The sequence below is a fragment of the Cervus canadensis genome, chromosome 23 (genome assembly GCF_019320065.1).
Source record: "Cervus canadensis isolate Bull #8, Minnesota chromosome 23, ASM1932006v1, whole genome shotgun sequence".
Lineage (NCBI taxonomy): Eukaryota > Metazoa > Chordata > Mammalia > Artiodactyla > Cervidae > Cervus > Cervus canadensis.
Genome location: NC_057408.1, coordinates 17,042,417 through 17,057,207, shown reverse-complemented (window position 1 = coordinate 17,057,207; position 14,791 = coordinate 17,042,417). Strand labels below are relative to the sequence as shown.

General features: G+C 41.6%; 1 protein-coding gene across 3 annotated transcripts in view; it reads right to left on the bottom strand.

Moving 5' to 3' along the window:
- The window catches only part of SERPINB7 (serpin family B member 7), a 37,272-nt gene extending 25,514 nt beyond the window's left edge, over positions 1 to 11,758 (bottom strand). Inside the window, exon 1 of one of the 3 annotated variants that reach the window (XM_043444489.1) lies at positions 11,647 to 11,758. The gene's annotated coding sequence lies outside the window, so the exon portion shown is untranslated. Of the gene's footprint in view, positions 1 to 3,558; positions 3,745 to 11,646 lie in introns of those variants that run through there. The other 2 variants (XM_043444485.1, XM_043444490.1) reach the window with 2 other exon arrangements.
- Positions 11,759 to 14,791: the final 3,033 nt, after the last annotated feature.

Here is a 14,791-nt window from a genome sequence, read left to right as displayed (position 1 = left end):
GGTCAGGAAGATCCCCTAGGGAAGGAAATGGCAGCCCACTCTAGTATTCTTGCCTGGAGAAATCCATGGACAGAGGAACCTGGTGGGCTGCAGTCCATGGGATTGCAAGGAGTCGGACATGACTAAATGACTAACACACACACACACAGTTTTAATTCTCCCCTACCTGCCCTCCACCCTCACTTTGCCTTTGTTACATTTTATTATATATGTTAATACCATATAACGTAAAAAGTCAGATCACTTCAGCAGTTTTCACGCAGGATTTTACCCTCCAAAATCAGGAAGTTTATCTCTCTAGTGTGTTATCTCCCTTCCTAAGGCAGATAATACAATAGCTTCTTCACAGGGATTTTTGTCACAGGAGGAGTGTGGAGGGCCTTTAGGAATAATGAGCAGCCATAAGTAAAAATTCCAGAATTAACACAGTAGACAGAGAACCCAACTGGAGGTGGATCTGAGGAGGCAAGGACCCAGGTTACCCACTGGTCCACATTTACCTGGGATTTTCCTGGTTTTAGCACTGAAAGTCCCACCTCCAAGGATTCCCCTCTGTCCTGATCTGGTGTCCACTAGGATGCATCCTCTCCCTTCAGACAAAGTGTTCCCAGAGCTTCTCCCGAGACCAAAGTGTGTCTAGTACACCCAAAACTCTGCTCCACACCAGGTCATGGTCACTCAATCTAAACTATCGTAAGACACCCAGAACATATTCTGGACACCCATAATTCGTCTTCATCTGCTCACTGATGCCCAAAATCACCATGCAGAAGACCTGCAGTCCCACCCACAGTTAGAAGTAATGCTCAGGGAACCAAGTAAGTCAGGAAGAAAAGAATGCACACAACACGGCTTCCTTGACGAAATGGTCCAACCAAGTGGTCATGTGTGGATGTGAGAGTTGGACCAAAAAGAAGGTTGAGCACCAAAGAATTGATGCTTTTGAACTGTGGTGTTGGAGAAGACCAAAGCAGTCCATCCTAAAGGAAATCAGTCCTGGGTGTCCATTGGAAGGACTGATGCTGAAGCTGAAACTCCAATACTTTGGCCACCTGATGGAAAGGATTGACTCAATGGAAAAGACTCTGATACTGGGAAAAATTGAAGGCAGGAGGAGAAGGGGACGACAGAGGATGAGAAGGTTGGATGGCATCATTGACTCAATGGACATGAGTTTCAGCACTCTCCGGGAGTTGGTAAAGGACAGGGAAGCCTGGCATGCTATATGTAGTCCATGGGGTCGCAAAGAGTCAGACATGACTTAGCAACTGAACAACAGCCAAAGCAAAACTGGGTTCTTAAGGATGCTGACTTACACTGGTAGGCAGACTGTCCTGAAGAAATGATTGCCTCTAGTGGGAAGAGAAGAGGGTTTTTTGTTGTTGTTTTGTTTTTTGCTAATAAGGGAGGGAGACTTCAGAGATTCTGATCAGGTTCTGTTTGCATATACTGAATGCACTTTTATGGATCCAAGTTATCTTTGAAAATTTTTAAAAACAAATCAAAATATAAAGAAAGAAAATGCCTCAGAGATAGGATCACAGCTCACTGTCTATAATTGATAGTTGATCTGTTCCTAAAAGCACACTTTGGTGGAAGATGGGCTGGGACCCTGAGCCAAGGTTGAACAGAGTGGCCCCGAGGTCAAGCATGTGCTACGACCAGGAGGACTGACGCAATGCACTCGGCAGAGACCAGGGACCCCCGTGCTTCCCAAACAAGGTTTACCGAAGGTAATACAGGCTGATTCCCCAAAGGGCAATTTTCCAAAGATGCGACTGGAGAGACTTCAGGCCTCTGAGTGTGACCACCAGCTTTTTTCTCCACCTTTCTCCAGACTCAGTCAGGAGCGAACCTCTTGCTTACAACAGCAAAGACAGGAGTGGCCTATTTGAATATGCAAAACCATAACACAATTCACACCGCCATCCTGGTACACAAAAGCAGTGATGAGAATCTGATCTCCTCTCTCACTCACAAAGAAAATATTCCCATATTGTTCAGAGTCTAGACTATTCACTTTTCCCCATGCACTTAGGAAGGTGCACGGAATTAAATAGAATTTAATACAATATTTTTTGTCATTCTTTAAACTCAGTCATTCATCTGGACTCTAAGCTATTTCAGCTGGCTTCTCTTTGTACTGTTCTCAACTCCTTTCCCATCTGCTCTTATGCCCAATTTTCTCTTCTTGGAATTTTCCAGAAGTATATCCGTTGGGTTAGTCATCTCACCTGGTTTCTATAGATGCTTACCTGAATGAAGCAGCTTTAGCTAAGAGCTGAAACTCGGGACGTTAGTTCGTTCTTGGCACCCTGCCAGCCTCTTCTCCACCCTTCTGATCTGGTAACGGAAAGTTATATCTGTAACACCCAGATCCTCCCTGCTGGAGTACAGGCTAGGGCTCCTTCAGGGGGGGTTTCCCTTTGAAAAGTGGCCAGGTATGGGGAAGGTAGGTTAGGACTGGCTGGTTGCTGACACCTTGGCCATCAGAACGCGGGCCAGCGTCCGAGGTCGGCATCACGTTGCGGAGCGCAGTGTTACAGCCCTGCCTCTGCTGTGCACAGGCGTGTGCGTGCTGTCACTTCAGTCGTGTCCAACTCTATGTGACCCAATAGACGATTGCCCTCCAGGCCCCTCTGTCCATGGGACTCTCCAGGCAAGGGTACTGGAGTGGGGTGCGTGCCCTCCTGCAGGGGGTCTTCCCGACCTGGAGACTGAACCCATGTCTTTTCTGTCTCTTGCCTTTGCAGGTGGGTTCTTTAGCACAAGTACCAATTGCAAACCTGGTTCTTCTGGCTGAATATTTTCTGATGTAAAGCCAGTGGTTAGCCTAATGACTGAGTCCTCTGTTGTAAAAGCTATTAGAATCATAAGGCACCATCACTGTATGGTTGCTTGTCAATTTTATGAGTTTTGCCTCTTTCCTGCCAGTTTATACATAGCCAGTGCTCATTTCCATGATGATTCATAAGTAACATAATAGCAGAGGAAACTAAAGTCACAAATAATCCCTGAAACTTAATTTTGATTTAGCATTTGCAGTCAATTTTCTGATGCTTATTGTGAATACGGAAAATACAAGCTTAGAAATGAATTGTGTCTTCTGTATTCTGATGACTGTGGTAATTAACTAGAGCAAGCTGAAACATTTTTAATTCCACATCATTTCTGCTATAAAGAAATATAATGTAGGGATAAAGTACTTTCAGGAGATAAAATGGCTGGTAGGTAAAAGGCAAATGATCTGAGTGATATGCAGACTGGATAAACCTCCTAGAATTACTAAGAGTCAGCCACATTTAAAATTCTTCTCTCCATCATTTTCTTCTTCACTTTAATGCAGACAAGCCTCCCACAACTGTGTTGGCAATAGTTTATTCAGAATTAACCAATCCCAAAGTGACATCAGTCCAGGAAGGAAACTCAGCAGCGGGTCCTACTCTTTGAGCATTGCCAAGGAAACAAGATTGCCCATTAACTGCATCCATCACATGGCCTTCCACGTTTTTCCTCTGTTCTGGTTCCCCCATCGGTGTCACCCCGAGGACTCCTCACCTTTGTCACTGCTGCTGCTGCTCACTGGGAAAGCACTGCCTCCTCGTTAAGAATGCCATCTCCTGAGATTCCTAAGCTGGTCCAGCGGTTTCCACTACACACTGCTAAGGCAGGGAGCCTGGGTTCCCTCCTTGGTCAAAGAACTAGAGCCTACACACTGCAATGAAGACCCAGCATAGTCAAATAAATAAATAAATATTTTAAAAGAATACCAATTCCTGACCCCTTCATAGATGCCAAGCAGGAAGTCAACACCTGCGTTTGGTCCTGTGAAGAAATGGGAAGAAGGTCCCTTCCCCCACTCTTACTTCCTTTACTGACAGACAGCCGGAAGAGACACTACACTCACCATATCTTCCAGAGCTTCTCGTCTGAACAGTTTCTTTGCTTTATGCTCTCCTTGGGAACAGATGAAAAACAGAGATTCTTCCATTCATTCCAAGGAAGAGAGTCCTTCATTCACCCACTGTACTCAGAGATACCCATGCATAAATGTCCTCTGGTAGATTCCTTGTCTCAATTAAAATAACGATTTTAAATAGGCACTTTGGGGGGACTACCAAACCATCATTTGACCCAAATAGGTCTGCATTTTCTCTACTATTATCACTGAACTTTTCATCTTTAACATTTTCTATGAAGGTTTTATCTAAAGACTATTCCCCTGTTCTTATCCCTAAATGAACTGCTACCTGTTTCTTCTTTTTAAAAGCATGATACAAAGTGAATAAAAATGTCCACCTTGCACAACAGAAAGATGAGAAATAAAAGAAAGTGGCCTGCCTAAACCCAAAGTCATTCTTTACTCCAAAATTTCAACATCTTACATAACTAGGGAGCAATTGTGTAAACAAGAGGAACCTCTTGTTCCTCTATAAATAGAGGAAACTCTCAGTGTCTGGTGGAGCATACATTGTTTTCACACATGCTTTATCTTCATGCTAAATCTACAAGGAAGTGGGGTTTTTTCCCCACATAGCTTTGATGTCATGGCTGCCAATCTCAGAAAGTTTTGATTCTCCAGCTACCTAATGCAGACAGAGGAGCCTGGAGGGCTATGGTCCATAGGGTTGCAAAGAATCAGCCATGACTGAGCACACACACACAGACAGACAGACATTGTTATAAGTCTGAGTCTAAGAAGTCTTCTTGTACCACGAGTGTGTTAGATTTTACTCTAGGACCTGCAGTCAGGTGAGTCCACACCACAAACATGGCATGCAGAGTTTCTGTTTTCATAACTTGAGAAATACTACACAATTGTAATTGTCTTGTAATGCAGTTCTATAAAGTGACCCATTTAGAAACACAGGTCAAGCTTGTTCTTTTCTGGGTTCCTTGACCTGAAATACATTCCCAAGTCATGGAATTCCCAAAGTGTGGCATGGTGAGACGTTAGGATTTGTCACCAAAAATAGTCTTTAATTTAGAAAAATCACAGTGAGTTCATAAGGAACATGATCTTTTACAAAGGGAAGTGGCTATGGTAGTCTTGGTCCAATAGCCACTAATTTCTACCACAAACCAAAGATACCACTGAAATCTGTAGTTCACCTAGACTATGGGTCATACACCTCTAACCTCCTTCTCTGACTTTCTATTATTTGAAGTACTCTTCACAAATGCTTTATGTTCCCAGGGCACCTGAACATAACTGCTTAAATCTTGGGCCAGTAATCAACCCTTTCGGTCATGCATTTAATGAATCTGAATGTTATCAAATTTAGCTTCTGGCTGTGACTTCACCAGGATTATTTTGAACCATAATGGAAAATAATATGAAAAGAATATATAATATATATATGTATATATACATGAATATATAACTGAATCACTTTTATGTATAGTAGAAATTAATACAATATTGTAAATCAACTGTACTTCAATAAAATAAATTTTAAAAAATAAAATAAACAAAACAAACCTATTTTAGACCTGATCATAAATTTAAGTGCATTGTTTACTAATCTTTAAATTATTAAAAATTAGACCAACTCAAACATAAAATCATTTTAGGTTGAATTTTTTAATATTTAAGTAATAACAGAAACCCTATAGAACACTTTATTCTAATCACCAATTTACTTTCTGGATGATGTCTTAATTGTTTCCACTTGTTAGCATATTATTTATGCTTGTTAAAAAAAAATTAGTAGCAAGGAAATTTGAAACACAAGTTTGCATGGAGGAGACAGAAAATCTTCAACAACTCCCTGTAGCAATTCAGAAAAATTATGTCAGTATTTTGATAATGGAAAAAAAAAGTTTCTTGCGATATTAGTTAGGGTTTTCAATCTCTTTCTTGAGCACAATTTTCATCCATTCTTTGATTTTTTCCCACAAGCAACTATAAAGCAAGTCTGTAATCACAATTCACCAAAAGCCCAGAGTGATGCGATATGTTTAATGTAGACTACAGAAGTTGGATCCCCCACCCTTTCTTGTTTTCTGATGTAATCTAAAAAGAGGGATATGGCCTAACCTCATATACATCTCATCAACCTTTTAATTCAGAATTCTGCTTTCATTACGGGCATGAGGGTAATTCAGTGTTTAATTTTAAATGTTCTGTTGTTGTACGTATAAAACTCATGATCAAATACAATCATATTGTAATGATTGATAAAGAAAAATGAATCTAGAATGTGTCGCTGAATACAGTGAACTAAGTCATCGTATTAAACGACTCTTCCTCTCCTAAATATTTGTACTCGAATAGGCAAAGATTAAGAAAGCCCTTACTTAAAAAACCAATTTTTAAAGGTAATAGTGTTCATAGCACTTGGTTTTAAAGACAGCAAATGCTCAAACCACAGAACAAGTAAACGTCAAATGTATTCAAAAACCAGGCCTTCTCACTCTCCATCTCCTATACGTGCCAAGGCTCCACCCACATTTTCTTCTAAGATGGATGAGAGTCAAATGGAGCCTGGACCACACCCTCTCAGTCTCCTTCACTGGCTCTTCCTGTTCACTCTGTGCTCTACATTTTGATCCCTTTTCTTGTTCCACTTTTACTTCCAGAGACCTTACCTTTTCTCATCAAGTCCAAGACCACCTACCACTGAGGACTCCCATATTTACATTTCCAGATCTCATTTGACTTCATATTCCAGTACCTACTTGACATCTCAGAGGCATTCCCAACTTCACCTTAAAATTTGCCCTCATCATCTTTCTCTCAAACCTGCTTTCCTCTCCAGCTTTCTGCATCTCAGCAAGTGGGCCTTCTAATGGCCCAGTTAGAATGAAACCTGAGATTGATCTTTGACACCTCATCTGCCTCATATTCATGCAGTCCGTTGCCAAGTGCTACTGATTCCTCCTCCAAAATATAGCTCAGGTGTCCCCACCTTTCATCATCTCTCCATGGAGAGATGAATCATGGAGGGATGAATCACCATAGTCTGAATCACCATTGGCTTTCACCTGAACCCTGAAGTGGTTGTCTCGTGGCTCTTGCCTCTTTCATTCTTATCTCACGCAACCTATTTTCTACTATCATCCAGAATGACTGTCCTTAGACAAAAGGTGGATCATATTACCCTCCTGCTGAGATCCCTTCAGAGACTTTGTGTTGGCTTGATATTGCCTAAGAGGCCTTCCATGGTCTGGACATGCCACCTGTCCACCTATTCTTCACTACTCTTCAGTAGGGGTTGAATTATATCCTCCCAAATGATATATCTAGTTCAACCCCCAGTAGCTGTGACCATGACATTATTTGGAAATAAAGTCTTTGTAGACTTAATTAAGTGAAGGTTTAAAATAATCCTGAATTACCCAGATACACTCTAAATTCAATGACTGGTGGTCTTATGAGACAAATGAGAGTGAGATTATAGACCCAGAGAAGGAATGTGAAGATGGAGACAGGGAATGTAACAACGTATCCACAAGACAAGGTAGTCTAGAGCCACCAGAATCTGGAAGAGGCAAGCAGGACTGCCCAAGGCATTTCCAGGATAAGCACTGGTCCACTGACTCTTTGGTTTTAGGATTCTGACCCTCAGAATTGTCAGAGGGTACGTGTGTGCTGCTTTAAGCCGCCAAGTTTGTGGTTACCTATTACAGTCGCCCTGCGTGGTAAGCTGCTTCAGTCATGGCTGAGCCTCTGCGACTCTATGGACCGTAGCCCATTAGGCTGCTGTCCATGGAGCAAGAATTCTTTAGGCAAGAATATGGAAGTGGGTTGCCATTCCCATCTCCAGGGGACCTTCCTAACCCAGGGTTCGAACCCATGTCTCTTCTGCCTCCTGCATTGGCAGGTGGGTTCTTTACCACTAGTGCCACCCGGGAAGATCTAGGAACCTAATACACCCCCTAAACTCCCATATACTGATCTTTCAATTATTTTAGAGTCAGATTTTTCCTGCTTAAAGATTCTTTGCAAATTTCCACCACCAGAAATTAAGGCAGTTTTTCAAAGAGATTTCCTCAAGACCTAATCTAAATCAGGCCCTCCCCCCTGTACTCAGAGGTCTTTCTTTTAGCATTTATAAGAATTTATAACTACATATTTGTGTATTTGTTAAATGTCTTCTATTTTTTACATTCTTGTCTCCATGAAGTCAATGACTGTGTCTTTTATGTCACTACAATAACTCCTATCCTGGCATAATAAGTACTAAAAATGTTTCTCCAATAAATCACATTACAGGGATAAAAGGGAACTAAATGCTTTCCTTCTGCTGGTGGGTATTTTGAGAAGTGGCTTACCTTGTGTTGAGTTAGTGGAAATCCACCAGCTGTAATCCACCAACTCAGTTAAATTTTAACTGAGTTATTGATTAAAGGATTTATACTCCATGGATTAATCCATCAAATCCATAGAAAATTAGAAATCACAATGTCATTACAAGGGAAAATACTTCCTGTTGATACATGATCTGCTAGAGAACAGGGCTAATTGTTTGCATGCAGGCACCAACCACCTCATGAACTTGGTTGAGATGCCAAGAAACAAAATGAAAAACCATGCCAGGGGAAGCCATGCAAATCAGCTCCTTGGCACCTACAGTTTTCATGAATGTGCCTGAACTGCAGATCCTTGTGCATATGATCTCCTCCCATTTCCTTTCATCCCAACAAACATGTCTCAATGCTTTCATCCCAATAAGCAAGGCCCTCATGCCTCCTAACACCTGACACACACGCCCATGCACAGAGCAATCTGTGAGTCAGAACTCGGCCACAGAGAAATGAATGTCTTGGGTGGGTGAACTCTAAATCAGGGCACAGGAACCACATTTCCAGACACAGGAGAAACACATCTCAATCTTATTTCAGAAGAAAATTTCATAGACATTGTGCCAATGAAGCCGAAGAAGAGTATTAAATAAGTAAATCTGCCTATTCAAATCCTTCATGTACTGGCATTTCCCCCCTCCAGTCAGTAGTTTCATTCATCTATTCATTGATTCAACAAATTATCACTGAAGATTCACTAGACACTGTGCCACCTCTCGAGCTATAGAAATACTATGTAGGTAAACATAACCCTGCACTCAATGGGCCCAAAGTCTGATAAGGGAGACAGTTTATGAGCAATTACAAGGCAACATCAAAAGAGCCATGAGGAGATGCTGTTTGAACAACCAGAAGACAGAATTCATTGAGTACTAGAACAAGCAGGAAATACTTCTCAGGTAAACTTAGACCCATCAGATAATTTGGGACTGACCACTCATAAGCTGGTGCTCAGGGTCCCCTGAGCATAAATGGCCAGTCACTGGATGATACGCAGGAAAAGGTTTTCTCAACCCATTTGCTGAAACATTCCACACACCGACACAGAGTGATGATTCTAGTGGAGTTCATAATTTGAGACAGAAACAGGTAGTAAGATATGTGAGAAAACCTTCCTGGTCTTTACTTTGCATCCCATGAAGTGCATTCTCATTACACAACATCCTTGTGGGTGGGAAACAGCGCCTTCTACTTTTAAACTTCAAAAGTTGGTGTGTAAATCCCTGATCTATTTCTCAATAGATATTGTTACTATTTGTTTCCACTTTTGGCAATAGGTAATAAAGAATTGGTAAGCCTGGGGACTCCCTGAAGAGTCAGTGGTTAGAACTCAGCTCTTCCAGTGCCTGGGCACAGGTTTGATCCCTGATCGGGGCACTAAGATCCCAAAAGCCATGTGACACAGCCAAAAAAAAAAAAGAATTCTTGTAAAGACTTTATATAGAGAAATTTATATTTTTTATTCATGAAGTGGTGCAATTCTTGTCAATAGTTGAATAAAAATTTTTAAAGTTCTTCAAAATGCAGACCTATTAAGCACAGCTTGCCTCACTAACTCATCTTTTTAAATAACTTGGGGAGTTTTTATCTATTTACTGGTATTCTTGTTAGTATTACCTGTGGCAACACAATCAGGTTCAGACAGGAAAGCATAATCCAATTAGTTCTCAAAGAATAAAGAAGGAAATCTGTGTTTACTTTGTAGCAAGCCCAAATCTTGTCTTCACTCTTGAAACATGAATAAAACTTCATGCTTCGCTGGTGTGAAACTTAGTTTTCCATTCCACCCTGTAAGACATCTCTAAAGCACTTTTCAGGCAAGTGGGAGACTTATTTCCTTACAAGAAAAACTTTCAGAATAGTTTTCTTTAATGCCTGCAGAGAAATCAATGTGATTTTGTTTATCAATACAAATATCAATTTCTCTGTTCATATGTTAGTATTCAAAATCCTACCATGATTTTGCATCAACATTTTCCAGACACAACTATAGTTACTGCAAGTTCTCCTCTTGATAGCACTTCGTTCCTAACCTCCAGACGTACCATGGCGCCTCGCAAATGTCAATCATCCTTCCCGGTGCCCTCTCCTGTGTCATCCCTTGTAAGAGAGCCCCATGTGAAGCCCAAGTTTCAGTTACTTTTTATTGAGCACAAAAATACTAGCAGATGTGTCCAGGCTATAAATTATCATAGAAGAAAACAATTATAGTACAGAGGTATTCTAAAACTCAACCGTAACCAGCTTTGGAATTTGGGGAGAAACTATGGTTTGAATAAGTTTGTCAAGCACTCAGAAGTGCCTACTATTTCTAAAAGCAATAGCAACAACAAACTCAAGCCTCTCACCATTATGTTAAAGCTGACAAATACCATTGATATTAACTGAAATATCGTCAACAAGGAGTATCTAAAACCTAGCAGGCTTTTTTTATTTTTTGAGATTTATCATCATTATATTGTGGTCTCTAGCTTTTGTTTTTGACCAGAAAGTTGAAGAACTTTGGATTACTCAAAAACAAAAAGAAGTAGAAAAAGATGATCTTGTAAATATCCATGCATTCATTCACATGCCTTTACAGCAAGTCCCCTACATGTGAATGATTTCTGTTTTGAGAGTGCCTTTGTAAGTCCAATCTGTTCCAAGTCCAACAAAGTTAGTTTAGGTACCCAACCAACACAACTGGGTATCTAGTACTGTACTATAAAAGGTTTATAATACTTTCACACAAACAATATGTAAAAAACAAACACAAAAAATAAAGAAAACATTTTTTAATCTTACAATACAGTACCTTGAAAAGCACAGTACAGAACAACAACTGGCATACAGGGACTGGCACACACATTGGCGTCTCTGAAAGTTCGCAACTTGAAGGTTCACATGTAGGGGACTTACTGTATTCAGTACTGTTGTGAAGCCCAGGGTAGAAAGCTCAGATGCAAGCCTTAAATATATTCAGGACTTGTTCAGCAGTTGAAGGGCGTTTTTCATACAAGGTCAAGAATAAAGCTGGTTTTCCTGTATCCAATGCTACCCGGTGTGATCACCGCTGCCACCCACTGCCATTGTAGCCTCAGAGCCCACGGCACAGCCCTCCTGAGCAGGATGGAGAGAGTGGGGGGAGCTCACGGTGTGCTCAGGGGGCACAGGAGGCCACAGTGTTACCAGGCAAGGAGATGTCTGACTACAGGACCCAGACGCTAGAGGCGAAGCCATGACAAAGGCAGATGAATGCTCATGACAAGCCTCGGGCTCCAGGGCTTCCCCATCCATCCTGAAAGTCTGAGAGCACTTAGAAGCCGAGAAGCAGCCAGCATGCATGAGGACAACACTTACCTCCTCCCACCGCCTCTTTGGCCTTCACTGCTGAGTTCCAGTTCCTCCTGCCTCCTCTCACCTAAGATTCCTCACTCCTCCCACCTTGCTTCTGCCAAGGTTCAGAGAAAACATCCCAGACTTCCCATTGGCTCAACCTCCAAGGGAGAGATTGGGGATCGACCGTACCGGTGGTAACAGCAACACAGGAAACAACCTACCCTCCCAGACTGGACTAGGAGGAGAAGCATAGAAGGAACACCAAGGAGGGACCCCAAATAGGCTTCCCTGTCCAGCTCAGGAAGGCGTGTAGGGGCTCCCTGCTCAAAAGAAATCACGGGGCAGTGCCCTGAGGTCTTGTTTTTCATCGTACTGCTTGATCACAATGAATGAAACCCAACAAACCACAGAAACAAAATATTCTAACAACAGTCTTTTCACTTTCCCTCCTAAACTGTGTGCCCGGATGTGGGGCAGGTCATAGGCTAGGAAGGGGGAAACAGAGCCCGCAGAACTGAAGGCACGGAGCAGATAAACACGAGAGCAGGCCACAGTCAAGAGGGGCCAAGCCTCGGGTGCAGGACTCAGACCACACTGCCCTCCGTCCAGGACTGAGGTCGAATGCCTCAGTTTTTCCCACTCCCAGGGCAGTCATTATCTAGGGCTCAGTGTTGTCCTGAAAAATTAAGTGACTCAAGCCCCAGATCTAATGATAAGCTTGCAACATATGGTTTTTACAAATAGCATATGGCGATACATAACTCTGGAGAAATGCTGACAATCCACATACACAGTGGAGATCACATGTGATGAACCACGCAGCAGGATACGTCTTCAGGGAGGTGCACATTAGGTGGCAAAATACAGAAGGTGTGGTGTAGACAGAAATTCCAGTTCCTCTCCTTGTACCCATAGGACTTTCTGCAAGCTGCTTAGAATCTTTATGTCTTGATTTGTTCACTTGGAAAAAATTGGAATAATTTCAACAAATTTATGGTTGAGAGAATTATATGTAACATATATGTAAAGTACTTAAAATATAGTTCAGTTCAGTTCAGTTCAGTTCACTCACTCAGTCATGTCCGACTCTTTGCAACCCCATGAATCGCAGCATGCCAGGCCTCCCTGTCCATCACCAACTCCCGGAGTTTACTCAAACTCATGCCCACTGAGTCGGTGATGCCATCCAGCCATCTCATCCTCTGTCTTCCCTTCCTCCTCCTGCCCCCAATCCCTCCCAGCATCAGGGGCTTTTCCAATGAGTCAACTCTTCGCATGAGGTAGCCAAAGTACTGGAGTTTCAGCTTCAGCATCAGTCCTTCCAATGAACACCCAGGACTTATCTCCTTCAGGATGGACTGGTTGGATATCCTTGCAGTCCAAGGGACTCTCAAGAGTCTTCTCCAACACCATAGTTCAAAAGCATCAATTTTTCGGTGCTCAGCTTTCTTCACAGTCCAACTCTCACATCCATACACAACCACTGGTATTTAATAAATGTAGTTACTATTATAATAATAGACCGGGACAATCCTGGAAATTCAGGATGTGTGAGAACTCTACCGATTGTATTTTTCTATCTCCATATAATTATTCAGGGTCAATCTCAAGTCCCACCATTTCCAACACCTTCCATATATCATGAACCCATATTGATTTCTTTCTTTCTTGATAATATGCTTTTATTATATATTCTATGAATTTTCCTTTTATTACATGAAATATTATATAGTCACTACTAAGTCACTACTATAAGATTTTTTCCACACTGTTTTAAAATCCCCTTTGTATTCAACACACTATAAGACATCTGGTAAGCATGTGATAAATAAGAACTTAATTCACTGTGGTTCAAATAGTATTTTTGGTTGGCCAGATTGTAAACATAATTCATAAATACCTAGGCAATGCCGAAATTATCTCTTGGGGAAAAAAATGTTTTGTTTTCATATTGTACTATCATCTGTGTAGAAAATGAAAATCCTAGCTACCTCAAAAAGTTATTGTCACTTTATCTTTGTTATTAAACACAGTCGTAACCTTCTGACAGATGGCACAGTAGTAAAGAATACACCTGCCAATGCAGGAGTTGAAGGTTCAATCCCTGGGTCTGAAGATGCCCTGGAGAGGGAAATGGCAACCCACTCCAGTACGCTTGCCTGGGAAATCTCATGGACAGAGGAGCCTGGCAGGCTACAGTCCATGGGGTCACAAAGAGTTGGATACAACTTAGCAATGAAACAGTAGCATCTTTTATAGAAATGACATCCCCTTAATCTCCCTACCACACATACACACTATGGACACTGAAAAAATCAGGATCATTGCCAAGGCTAGACTTAGGAAATAATGAAACCCATACCCTTCCCTCATGCTCTCTCATTCAAATGCCCAGCACTCCCACTAAACTCCCCTTCTGTTTTGACCCCCTGACCACTAACAAAAGATGTTCTTTCATAAAGCAAGTAGTGATATTTGTCACTATTTCTGAATCTGTTTCTCAGCATCACTTTCCCAGAGAAACTTTCCTTAGTCATCCCTCTAATTGCAAATAAAAGAGTTTGTCCCTCCGTTAAGGATTTCAACATCAGAAGTAACCGGACAAGTTTTTGAAGATATAGCTCATTATATCTTGATGTAATGACTAGTAAAACCATTTCAAACCTTTGTGAAAAGATGAGATTTGAAGACAAAAACTTAATTCTCACCCCCTCATCTCTCCCCAATATAACCTTAATAGAAATGACACTTTTAAAAATTAATGAGAAAAACCTCCATCACAATGATAAGGAAGTCGGTTATATATATAAGTACCAGAAATGTTAAGACAACCAGAGTTTACATGCAAACAGCTGTCACAGAGAGTAGTGAACTTGAGGGAAAAAGAGATGGAGACCCTGCCGCCCTCCCAACCTGAACAGGAAAGCAGAGGATAAAAGTGGAGGGCAGACAGGCAGCAAGCCCGGCCGGAAGCAGCTTCACGTAGGTTCTCTGGTTGCTGCAGACTGGTGGAATTCAAGGACAGAGTGACAGTGCGACCTAGAAATTCAGCCCCCAAGGGGGACTTCCTGAGATAACAAGACACGTCTTTAGAGTGAGTAGTTGGCTGACAAAAACATGGTCTTGAAAGCAAGGGGTTACTAGAAGTTAGACGTAGAAATGAATT